Consider the following 12,450-nt stretch of genomic DNA (forward strand, 5'->3'; position numbering starts at 1 on the left):
CCTGTCACATCAACAATGGGGTATTCGTTGTCATACAATTTGCTAACACTATCCTGAAGATCTGTTTCCCAGGGCCTATTTCTGGGACCAACTACAGTAGTTTTGGTTTTCTCAGAAGTAGTCCATGAGACATGGGTTTGAGTGCAAGTAGTTAAATGAGGAAGTGATCCCTAAAAGAACCTATAGAGGAGTGAAGAAATGAAATAAAAGAGTGCCATTTCAGGATGCATTAATGAGCAAATGGTTGCTGTGGGAAACAGGCTCGATTCTTCTGGGGACCTCTGGAAGACCATGACAGGATTGGATGATAGATGCTTCCAGGGGCTCTAACTCCCTGGCACATCAGCCTTCTGATCAGACACTGGCATGTTTCTGTATCCAGAGGAAGCCCCTGAGCTTTCAGAAGGAAGCTGTTGGCATGAATAGGAATGAGTGCATATGGGATATGGGCGGTGCGCTGACCGTTGCTGCTACACCAACATTTCAAAACCCTTATTTTGAAGTTCTGGTTCATCTGTGATGGAGTAGCTGGTGTCAGTCTTAGCTTCTCACCATTCCTAACTGTACAAACTAGGCGACGTATAAACTGCAGCAGTGAACAGTGGCTAATGTAGGCAGTGATTCTTGAGGAGAGAAGCTGACAAGGTGAGCCCCACATTCCCAGTGATTCTCTCCCTGAGGACACTTTTCAAACTGCAAGGCATGGGATAGAACCCAAGCATAGAATAGGTAGAGAAAACAAAGGTTGGGGCTTGAGGCTATCAAGTGGCTAGGATTTAGGGTGGCTGAGTACCAGGGAGAAGAAAGCCTTGGAGAAAGAGCCCCAAGAAAATCTGCCAACATTAGAAACAACAAATATCTTGCTGAGAAAATTAAGGAAGTCTCAAATTAAAGGAGAGAGATTTTATGTTTATGGATGAAAAGGTGTTTATATTCCCACCAACAGTGCATGAGGGTTCTCTTTCCTCCACATCTTCGCCAACACTTGTTATTTCCTTTTTTTGAAACTAGCTGTTCTGACTGGTGTGAGGTGATATCTCATTGTAATTTTGATTTGCATTTCCCTGGTGATTAGTGATGTTGAACACCTTTCATGGACCAGTTGGCCATTTGTATGTCTTCTTTTTTTTCTAAGATTTTATTTATTTATTCATGAGAGACAGAGAGAGAGAGGCAGAGACATAGGCAGAGGGAGAAGCAGGCTCCCTGCATTTGTATGTCTTCTTTGAAAAAAGAAGTCTATTCAGATTTTCTGCCCATTTTTTAATTGGTTTGCTTGGTTATTTGCTATCAAGTTGTGTGAATGCTTTACATATTTTATTTTTTAAAAGATTTTTGGAAGATTTTTTTAAAAGATTTGCTTTATATATTTTATATATTAATCAGATATATGATTTGCAAATATTTTATCCCATTCCATAGGTTGCCGTTTCACTTTGTTGATGGTTTCTTTGCTGTGCAGAAGCTTTTTAGTTTGATACAGTCCCACTTGTTTACTTTTGCTTTTGTTGCCACATCCAACAAAATCCTTGCCAAGACAGATGTTGAGGAGCTTACTGCCTATATTTTCTTGTAGGAGTTTCATGTTTCAGTGATCTCATGATTTTAACTTGATTACTTCTGTAACAACCTTATTTCTAAATAAAGTCACCTTCTGAGGTACTGGGGGTTAGGACTCCAACATATTTTTGGGGGGCACAGTTTCAACACTTTATAGGATGTTGAGACAGAAAAATTCTTCCTCACTATACTCTAAACTGCACCAACTCCCTGCTTCTCCCCTTTGAAGTGGCTGCTTTCTCTTATATCCCAACATGAGTGACAGGGGTGACATCCAGTTAGCACTTTCCTTTCTCCTTTGGGGCAAGCTTCCTCTATCCTCTAACAGAAACATTATTAAGAAGCAATCAAACGAAAATTTTAGTGATATAGAGGAACAGGTAAATACTGAAGGGTATTTCATGCTTTTGTTTCTATTCCTTGTGGAGAGTTAGAGAAACTACTTTGTGGGAAGAGAATGCTGCAGCCAGCCAGTAGTACTGTGTCCTTTGGGTGACAGCTTGTCTGGTCTGTCTGCTGCGTGATGAAGGAAGCAAATGACTAAGAAGTCCCCTCACCTTCTCTACAGATTGTCCAAGAGATTCTTGAAAGCATGGTCTTTTGTCACTTTTGTATCCCAACAGAAAGTGGATAGAACTTCAAATTTGGGTAAATTTATGATAAAAGTCTAGTAAAAGGATTAGTTACAAAGATGTGGGAATGGTGTGAGGAAAATATGAGGGACTAAGTAGTGCCTGAGACTAGTGACAGGAAACTATTATCATTCCCTAGCCAAGAGGTTGAGTAAAATAATTACTTAGAAAGGCCTTGACAGGACCTCTTGAAAGTTTTAATTTTAGTCCAGTTAAAATACAGCGTAATATTAGCTTCAGGTGTACGGTATAGTGATTCAACACTGCCATACAATACCTGGTGCTCATCGCGATAAGTGCACCCCTGAGTCCCCATCATCTGTTTAACCCATCCCCCCCAACCTCACTCCTGGCAACCATCAGTTTGTTCCCTATAATGATGAGTCTATTTCTTGATTTGTCTTTCTCTCAATTTTTCCCTTCCCTTGTTTTATTTCTTAAATTCCACATATGAGTGAAATCATATGATATTTGTCTTTCTCTGATTTATTTCACTTAGCATTATACTCTCTAGCTCCATCCACGTCATTGCAAATGGCAAGACTTCATTCTTTTTTATGGATGAGTAATATTCCATTATACACACACACACACACACACACACACATACCATATCTTCTGTATCCATTCATCAATTGGTGGACACTTGGACTGCTTCCATATCTTGGCTATTGTAGATAATAAAATCAATTCCTATTTTAAAACTAACTGGAGGGGCACCTGGGTGCTCAATTGGTTAAGAATCTGCCTTTAGCTCATGTCATGATTCTGAGGTCTTGGGATCAAGTCCCATGTTTGGCTCCCTGCTCAGTGGGGAGTCTGCTTCTCCCTCTCCCTCTGCCCTTCACTGCCCCCCGCCCCCAGCTCGTGCTTGCTCTCTTGTCTTCTCTCTCTCTCTCTCTGCACAGTGTCTTTCTCAAATAAATAAATAAAATCTTAAAAAAATAAAAATGTAATAGTTCCCCACTGTTTTTAGATAAAGACATGACTTCTTTGCCTGCCATCAAGCCTCTTCCCAATGTAGCCCCTGCCTTTTGACAAGCTGTGTGCTATAAGGGAGGCAGTGTCTATGTCCAGCACCAAAGCTGGATTAAGATCATTCTAAGCTAGTCATGATGGCCCTGTTCTCTCACTTATGATTCAGATTTGGGCAGGTGACACATTCCTGGAGAATGGAAAGTTACAGGAAGTCTGCTGCGAGCTTCTATAGAAGTTTCCTTGTTGGTAGAAAGAGATGCCATTTCTTCTTCACATGCAAGTTGTCATGCCTGGAACTGCAGCAACTAATCTATAGCCATGTGAGCAGCTGGCCTGAGGTCAATGCTGCCTCAGAGAGCAGATTAAAGACATGAAAAGAATCTGGGTCCTTGATGTTATTACACAGTCACTGACTTAAACCCGGGAACCATGGACCTCTCATCGTCTTGTAATGAGATATAATAAATTTTCCCTAATATTTAACCCAGTTCAGCAGAAAGCATATTACTTTTTTTTTTTTAGCAGATTCATTTATTTGTTCTAGAGAGAGAGAGCACACGAGAGTGAGTGGGGGACGAGGCAGAGGGAGAGAACCTCCTCCAAGCAGACTTCCTGCTGAAGTTTTATTTATTTATTTATTTATTTATTTATTTATTTATTAAAAAAAATTTTTTTTATTTATTTGTTTATGAGAGAGAGAGGCAGAGACACAGGCAGAGGGAGAAGCAGGCTCCATGCGGGGAGCCTGACGTGGGACTCGATCCTGGGTCTCCAGGATCAGGCCCTGGGCTGAAGGCGGTGCTAAACTGCTGAGCCACTCGGGCTTCCCTTTATTTATTTTTTTAAAGATTTATTTATCTATTCTAGTGAGAGAGAGAAAGCTTGTATGCAATTCGGGGGAGGGGCAGAAGGAGAGAATCTCCAAATTGATCAAATCAATTCCTTTTTATTTTTTTAATCATTTTTAAGTTTTAATTTTAATCCAGTTAAGACATAGCATAATATTAGCTGTATTAGCTAATACAGTCTATTAGCTATTACAGTCTAAGAATGAGCTATTAGCTCAGACTCTCTGCTGAGTGGGGATCTCCATGCAGGGCTTGATCCCACCACCCATGAGATCATGCATGACCTGAGCCCAAACCAAGAATCAGAGGCTCTACCAACTGAACCACCCAGGTGCCCCTGAAAGTCTCCTACTTCAATTAATATGTTAAGCACATATTAATGTGCTTTTGGATGGACTGTGCTCTCTACTAGAATGCTTGATTGCTCGATGAACTCCTACTCATCAGTCAGAACCCCAATCCACTGTCATCTTGCCTGTAACAAACTTTCTTCTTTCTTTAAGAGTTTAGGTATTGCCTCCCTTGGAATCCCCTAACATTTGGCGTCATGACAGGAGAAACTGAGTACATCTAGTTTTTTTCCTTTTTCTTACCAGAAGACACCAACCAAGTTCTTATGACCTGAAAGTTGGGGTTTATGTTGTCCTAAGGATAATGAACTCGCTTTTACAAAAGAGTTTTTATTAAAGAGCTTTTGAAACATATGAAAGTAGAGAGAGTAGTATCATGGCCCCAGTGGCTCTTTCACCCTGTCTCAACAATGGTCAATATTTTACCAATCTTATTTCCTCCATTACTACACTTCTGTTTTCCTGGAGCATTTTATTTTTTTTATTTTTATTTTTTAATTTTTATTTATTTATTTATGATAGTCACAGAGAGAGAGAGAGAGGCAGAGACACAGGCAGAGGGAGAAGCAGGCCCCATGCACTGGGAGCCCGATGTGGGATTCGATCCCGGGTCTCCAGGATCGCACCCTGGGCCAAAGGCAGGCGCCAAACTGCTGCGCCACCCAGGGATCCCCCTGGAGCATTTTAAAGGAAATCTTAGGCATGATATAATTTTATCCATTAAAACTTTAGCATACAATGGGGCACCTAGGTGGCTTAGTTAGTTGAGCATCAGACTCTTGGTTTCAGCTCAGGTCATGATCTCATTGGTCATGGGACTGAGCCCTGCATGGGGAATCCCCACTCAGCAGGGAATCTGCTTGGAGATTCTCTTCCTCTGCTCCTCCCCCCACTTGCACACAAGCTTTCTTTCTCTCTAGAATAAATAAATCTTTGAAAAAAATAAATAAAACTTCAGAATACATGTTGAACTAATCAAGATTTTAAAAAATGACTAGTTTTTGTTTTGTATTGTTTTTAGAAGCTACATTCAATTGTTTATTTATTTTTTAAAAATTTTTTTAAAATTTTATTTATGATAGTCACACAGAGAGAGGGAGAGGCAGAGACACAAGCAGAGGGAGAGGCAGGCCCCATGCACCGGGAGCCCGACGTGGGACTCGATCCCGGGTCTCCAGGATCGCGCCCTGGGCCAAAGGCAGGCGCCAAACCACTGCGCCACCCAGGGATCCCCATTCAATTGTTTATTAACCTATTTAATAAATATATACAAGTTATTACTGTGTGCCAGGTCCAGTCTCAGCTCTGCTGTTATTGTGCTAAGCAAGGATGATAAAAGTCCCAATCTTCACAAAGAAACACATGACAAACAAATTAGTTTTAGAGAGTGACAAAATGAAGAAATAAGACAGGGTCATGTGACAATGACTAGGACAGGGAGGGCGTTATCTTATTTTGGGTGACCAGAACAGTAACAGCCCAAGATTAAGAATGGGGCTCTGGAGCCTGGTTTCAAATCCCAGCACTACCACTTCTCAGCTGTGTGACTTGAGCAAATCACTTAAACTCTCTGAGGTCATAAAGCAGCTGCCTTATAGGGTTGTTGGGAGAATTAAATGGGTTAACAGATATAGAGCACTTAGTAAAGTGCCAGGCATGCAGTAATTGCTCAGTAGATGTGGGAAGAAAAAAAGCAAAGACTTTTGAAGGAGGCAACTTTATTTATGTATGTATGTATGTATGTATGTATGTATGTATGTATATATTTATTTATAAAGTAGGTTCCATGGCCAACATGGGGCTTGAACTCAAATTCTGAGATCAAGAGTCACATGCTCCACCAACTAAACCAGCTGGGTGCCCCTGAAGGAGACAACTTTTGAACTGAGACCTAAATAATGAGAAAGAATTAGCTGTATGAAGATCTGCGAAGAGCATTCTGCAAGAGAAAAGATACCGAGGCAGGGATGAACTTGGTGTATTTGAGAAGGAGAAGGGATGCTTTCAGAATTTGGAGAGGCAAAACTGAGAGTGAGAAGGGCAGATTAATGGCAGGAAAGGTGAGCAAGAGTCAGGTCGTGAAGGGGTGGGCTTGCAGGCTTCTGTTGGGAATTCAGACTTTCTTTAAAGGACAACAAGGAGCTGCTAGAGAGTTTCCAGTAGGGGAGTGACCTGAACTATACCTGTTTGGAACAATTACTGTCTGGCTTCCATGGCTTCCATGTGGAGAATGGATTTGGAGTGAGGACAAAAGCTGAGAAACGAGCTAAAAGCTTTACCCAGAACATGTGCAGAACCTGGAACAAGAGGCCCCTATACCATGTGTTTAAATATTTAACAGTTAAATCAGGTAAAGAAACTTTAATAAAACATGTTCTATCCTCCTACCTTGACACTATCCCTTCATAATGTCAAAATTGAAAAATATGTGTAAAGCCAGTTTGTAAGACTGAAAGTCAACAAAATACTCAAGATGACTGAGCTTAATCATTGTGAGTTGTGTGTGTTGTTTATAGACTTTTGATGTTTTGAAGAATAATAAAATGATACATCATTTATAAATAACTGTGTGTGTGTGTTTTGTTTTATTTTTTTTAGATTTTATTTATTTATTCATGAAAGACACAGAGACAGAGAGAGGCAGAGACACAGGCAGAGGGAGAAGCAGTCTCCATGCAGGGAGCCTGGTGTGGGACTTGATCCCAGGTTCCCAGGACCACGCCCTGGGCTGAAGGCGGCACTAAACTGCTGAGCCACCCGAGCTGCCCTATAATTTTGTATTTATTCTAGTAATTTCTTTTTTTTGCGGTCCTTTCAGAAATATCACTAATTACTTTTAAGTCAGGTTTTTCACATAATGTGTCCTATTGACAGTAATCCTATCATAGGGTTAAAGATTTATTCAAAATATGTGAATTTGAATATATTTTCATCCAAAATGTAATTTAAGCAAATGTAAAATATTATAATTAAAAATTTTTAATTCATATTTTATCAAGTTATTTTTCTTCTAAATATGCAAAATTGTTAAAATGAAAAGGCAAAATATAATTATACTAAGTGAATGTTAAATTTTACAATCAAAATTATTTAGAGAAATTTGGAATTAGTTTTTTTAAGGATTTTATTTATTTACTTATTTGAGAGGGAGAGAGCAAGTGAGCAGGAGGAGGGGAAGAGGGAGAGGGACAAGTAGACTCCGTGCAGGATGCAGGGTTCAATCCCACAACATGAGGCTCCAGTTCACTTGGAGATCACGACCTGAGTTGAGATCAAGAGTCAAATACTCAACCAACTGAGCCACTCAGGTGCCCCTGAAATTAGTTTTTAAAAATTTAATTAAATATCATTAAATGCTTTGTTGTACAAGAATCCACTGGATTCATACTATCTGAGGGGAAGGCTCTGACAAACTGATTTGTCTCTTCTATTATGTAAGCGATTCCACCATTCAGATCCTCCCCACAGTTGGAAACAGTGTCTGTCTTGAGTGTAAGCAGTGGCACAAGCTACTGAAAACCATTAGGATGTGCTTGTCTTTTCTTTAGAGATGTGGACGAGCTTGCCCTGAGTCATGAGAGTGGATGTGTAGGATTATAGGATGAAAACAGTTCCAGGACTGAGTGTCAGATCAGCAATAACAGAAGTATCTGTGTATCTGTAAAATGGGGATATTGGCACCCATCTCATTGGGTCATTGAAAGGATTAAAGGTAATAATGTATTATAAAGCCCCAATATTTTGTTTTTTCCTTATTGCACAAAATAACATTCAAATAAGTTGGGCTTAGATAGATTTGGTTCTTGCTAGAGGTGATGGCTAGGATGTTAGTTAAAATAGTTTGGATTTGGGCGGCCCTGGTGGCGCAGCGGTTTGGCGCCGCCTGCAGCCTGGGGCGTGATCCTGGAGACACGGGATCGAGTCCCACATCAGGCTCCCTGCATGGAGCCTGCTTCTCCCTCTGCCTGTGTCTCTGTCTCTCTCTGTGTTGCACATGGATAAATAAATAAATTAAAAAAAAAAACTACACATTTAAAAAAAATAAAATAGCTTGGATCCTTGGGACAGATTTTTAAAAAATAAATTAGTACTATTTTATCGTAAAAGTAATACCATATTCAGTAATACTTAGTTCAGCCAATATGGTAGACTGAATTAATGACAAAATATCTTTTCTCCAAGTTCACACTCACAGAAATGTTTGGAAATGTTGCCTACTAAAAAGTCATTTCCTCCTCCTACCTGTTCTTCCTTCACCATTGCAAAAGTTCACTGCCCAGTATAGAGACTGGAAAATGTCCAGATTCACTTTTCCTGCTTCTCTCATGGATAGTTTATAGGCAGTTTCTGGCCAATGGGACTTGAGGGAAAGTCTGCAAGGGATTCTGGGAAAGGTTCCCCACTATGATAGCAAGGGATGCATGGAAAGAAATGTCTTCTTCTTCTCCAGGCAGCACCATGTCTTCTTCAGCCAGGTTATGACTATGATGAAGAATATTACAGTTGGATTGAAGAGGAGAAGGATGGAATTTCTTGGGTCCTTGATGTCATTGTTGAGTCACAAAGTTAACCTAAGAATCCTTAAACTCTGCGGTACATGCAAAGATGCAAAGAGGGTCAGAATCCATTCCATCTCCCTGGGATTATCATCCCAAGCAAAGAAATGATTTTATTTTTTAATATATTTTTAAAGACTTTATTTATTTGAGAGAGAGAGAGAGAACAAACAGTGGGGAGGGGCAGAGGGAGAGAGAGAGAGAAAGAAGCAGGTTCCCTGCTAAGCAGGAAACTCAATGCAGGGCTCAATCCCAGGAAGTGGAGATCATGACCTGTGCCAAAGACAGATACTTAACTGCCTGCGCCCGCAGGAGCCCCAAGGAAATTATTTTAGTTTTTTTTTTTAAGGTTTTATTTATTTATTCATGACAGACATAGAGAGAAAGAGAGGCAGAGACACAGGCAAAAGGAAAAGCAGGATCCACGCAGGCTGCCCAGGAAATGATTTTATTTTATTTTTTTTTAATTTTTATTTATTATTTATTATAGTCACAGAGAGAGAGAGAGAGAGGCAGAGACATAAGCAGGCTCCATGCACCGGGAGCCCAACGTGGGATTCGATCCTGGGTCTCCAGGATCACACCCTGGGCCAAAGGCAGGCGCCAAACCGCTGCGCCACCCAGGGATCCCAGGAAATGATTTTAAAAATTGGTCTAGGGCAGCCCTGGTGGCTCAGCGGTTTAGCGCCGCCTTCAGCCCGGGGTGTGATCCTGGAGATCCAGGATCGAGTCCCACGTCAGGCTCCCTGCATGGAGCCTGCTTCTCTGTCTGCCTGTGTCTGCCTCTCTCTCTCTCTCTGTGTCTCTCGTGAATAAATAAATAATATCTTAATAAAAAAAAAAAAAAAGGTTGGTCTAGGGTTGATGATATCCATAGGCCCTGCCAGACAAAGTGTGACATATCTCTGTAGAGTATTTTTTTTTTTAAGATTTTATTTATTTATTCATGATAGTCACACAGAGGGAGACAAAGAGGCAGAGACACAGGCAGAGGGAGAAGCAGGCTCCATGCACCGGGAGCCCGACGTGGGACTCGATCCCGGGTCTCCAGGATCATGCCCCGGGCCAAAGGCAGGCGCCAAACCGCTGCGCCACCCAGGGATCCCTCTGTAGAGTATTTGTATAATCCACTGTCTCCATAGTTTGCTTTTTCTAAATGTCATGTAATTGTTATTAAACAGTATGTAGCCTTTTTTAGAGTGGCTTCTTTCACTACCAGTAATGTCCATTTAAGATTGGACATGTCTTTTCATGGCTTGCTAGCTCATTTCTTTTTTAGTACTGAATAGTATTCCATTGTCTGGATTTACCAGTTTATAACATCCACCCCCCTACTGAAGGACATTCTTGGTTGCTCCCAAATTTTGGCAATTATGAATAAAACTGCTATAAACCTGCATGTGCAGGTTTTTGTGTGGACGTATGTTTTCAACTCCTTTGGGTAAATACCAAAGTATGTGATTGCTAGATCGTATGGTAAGAATATGTTTACGTTTATGTGAATCTACCAAACTGTCTTCCAAAGTGGCAGTGTGATTTGCATTCCCATCAGCAATGAATGAGAGTTCCTGCTTTCTCACATCCTCATCAGAATCTTGATAGGGATACATCTACATCTATATTGAATCTACAGAGGACTTCGGGTAGCAAGGACATTTCAATAATATTAACTCTTCCAATCCATGAACACACAATAGCTTTCTTTTTTTTTTTAAGATTTTATTTATTTATTCATGAGAGACACACAGAGAGGCAGAGACACAGGCAGAGGGAGAAGCAGGTTCCTTGCAGGGAACCCAACGTGGGACTTGATCCCGGGACTCCAGGATCATGCCCTGAGCTGAAGGCAGATGCTCAGCAGCCCAGGCATCCCCATACAATAGCTTTCTATTTATTTGTGTCTTCTTCAATTTCTTCTATCAATGTCTTGTAGTTTTTGGTATCTTTCACTTCCTTGGTTAAATTTATTTTTAGGTATTTTATTGTTTTTGATGCTACGTGGTATTGTTTGTTTCTTTTTCAGATAGTTCATTGTCAGTGTATATAAATGAAACTGAATTTTATATGTTGATTTTGTATTCTGAAACCTTACTGAATTTATTTATTAGTTCTCACGGGTTTTGGACTCTTTTTTTTTTTTTTTTTTTTAAAGGAAACTCTACCCCCAATGTGGGACTCAAATTCATGGCCCTGAGATCAAGAGTTGCATGCTCTACAGACTGAGCCAGCCAGGTGTCCCAGTTTTGGAAGTCTTTAGAATTTGTCTATATAGAAGATCATACCATCAGCAGATAATTTCACTACTTTCTTTCTAATTTGGATGCCTTTTATTTACTTTTCTTGCCTAATTGCGCTGACTAGGATCCATTACTATGGTGAATAGGAGCAGTGAGAGTGGGTATACTTGTTCCTGACCTTAGAGGGAAAGCTTTCAGCCTTTATAACACCGAGAATGATGTGAGCTGTGGCTTTGTCATATATGGCCTTTATTAAGTTATGTTCCTTCCATACCTAATTTGTTGAGAGATATCATGAAAAGATGTTGAACTTTGTCAAATGCTTTTTCTGCATCTATTGAGATGATCATATAATTTTTATCTTTCATTCTATTAATGTAGTGTGTTATATTTATTGATTTGCATGTGTTGAATCATCCTTTCATTCCAAGGATAAATCCCACTTGATGATGATGCATGATCCTTTCAATGTGTCATGGAATTCGGTTTGCTGATATTTTGTTGATGATTTTTGCATCTGTGTCCACCAGTGATATTAGCCTGTGGTTTTCTTTTCTGGTATTATCCTTATCTGGCTTTGATATCAGGGTAGTGATTGTAATAAAATAAGGTTGGTAGTATTCCCTCCTCTTCAGCTTCTCAGATGAGTTTAGGAAAGTTTGACACTAATTCTTCTTTAAATGTAGAATTTAACCAAGCAGCCATCTGGTCCTGGGCTTTTTGTTGTTGACGTTAGGACGGTCTTGATTACTGATTCGGTATCCTTACTCACTATTGGTCTTTTCAGATTTTCTATTTCTTCATGAGTCAGTCTTGGCAGATTGTATGTTTCTATGAATTTATTCATTTTTTTAGATTGTCCAATTCGTTGACATGTAGTTTTCATAGTAGTCTCTTATGAACCTTTGTATTTCTGTGGTATTAGTTGTAATGTCTCCTCTTTCATTTCTAATTTTATTTATTGGAGTCCTCTCTTTTTTTATTGGTAAGTCTAGCTAAAAGTTTTTAAAATGTTTATCTTTAAAAAAAAAAACTGACTTTTAGCTTTGTTGATTTCTTCTGGTGCTTTTCCGTTCTCTGCTTCATTTATTTCTGCTCTGATTTTTGTTATCTCCTTTTTCTGCTAACTTTAGGCTTTGTTTGTTTGTTTTTTCTTTTTTTTAAAGAATTTATTTACTCATGAGAGACACAGAGAGGCAGACACAGGCAGAGGGAGAAGCAGGCTCCCCGCAGGGAGCCGGATGCGGGACTTGATCCTGGGACTTCAGGACCACACCCTGGGCCGAGGG

The 12,450-nt window shown here is 40.0% G+C and overlaps 2 long non-coding RNA genes across 4 annotated transcripts in view; one reads left to right on the forward strand and one right to left on the reverse strand.

Moving 5' to 3' along the window:
- LOC144289633 (uncharacterized) overlaps window positions 1–12,450 on the forward strand; it is a 51,834-nt gene that overhangs the window by 16,306 nt on the left and 23,078 nt on the right. Inside the window, exon 5 of one of the 3 annotated variants that reach the window (XR_013357455.1) lies at window positions 3,337–3,956. The exons of the other annotated variants lie outside the window; for them this stretch is intronic. This is a non-coding gene — a long non-coding RNA (uncharacterized LOC144289633). Of the gene's footprint in view, window positions 1–3,336; window positions 3,957–12,450 lie in introns of those variants that run through there. 3 annotated transcript variants of the gene reach the window in all.
- LOC144291170 (uncharacterized) lies at window positions 7,475–9,050 on the reverse strand. The gene is made up of 2 exons (XR_013358506.1): window positions 8,611–9,050; window positions 7,475–7,629 (listed from the first exon to the last, which is right to left on the reverse strand). It is a non-coding gene; the product is annotated as an uncharacterized LOC144291170 (long non-coding RNA).

The sequence above is a fragment of the Canis aureus genome, chromosome 19 (assembly GCF_053574225.1).
Source record: "Canis aureus isolate CA01 chromosome 19, VMU_Caureus_v.1.0, whole genome shotgun sequence".
Taxonomy (NCBI): Eukaryota; Metazoa; Chordata; class Mammalia; order Carnivora; family Canidae; genus Canis; species Canis aureus.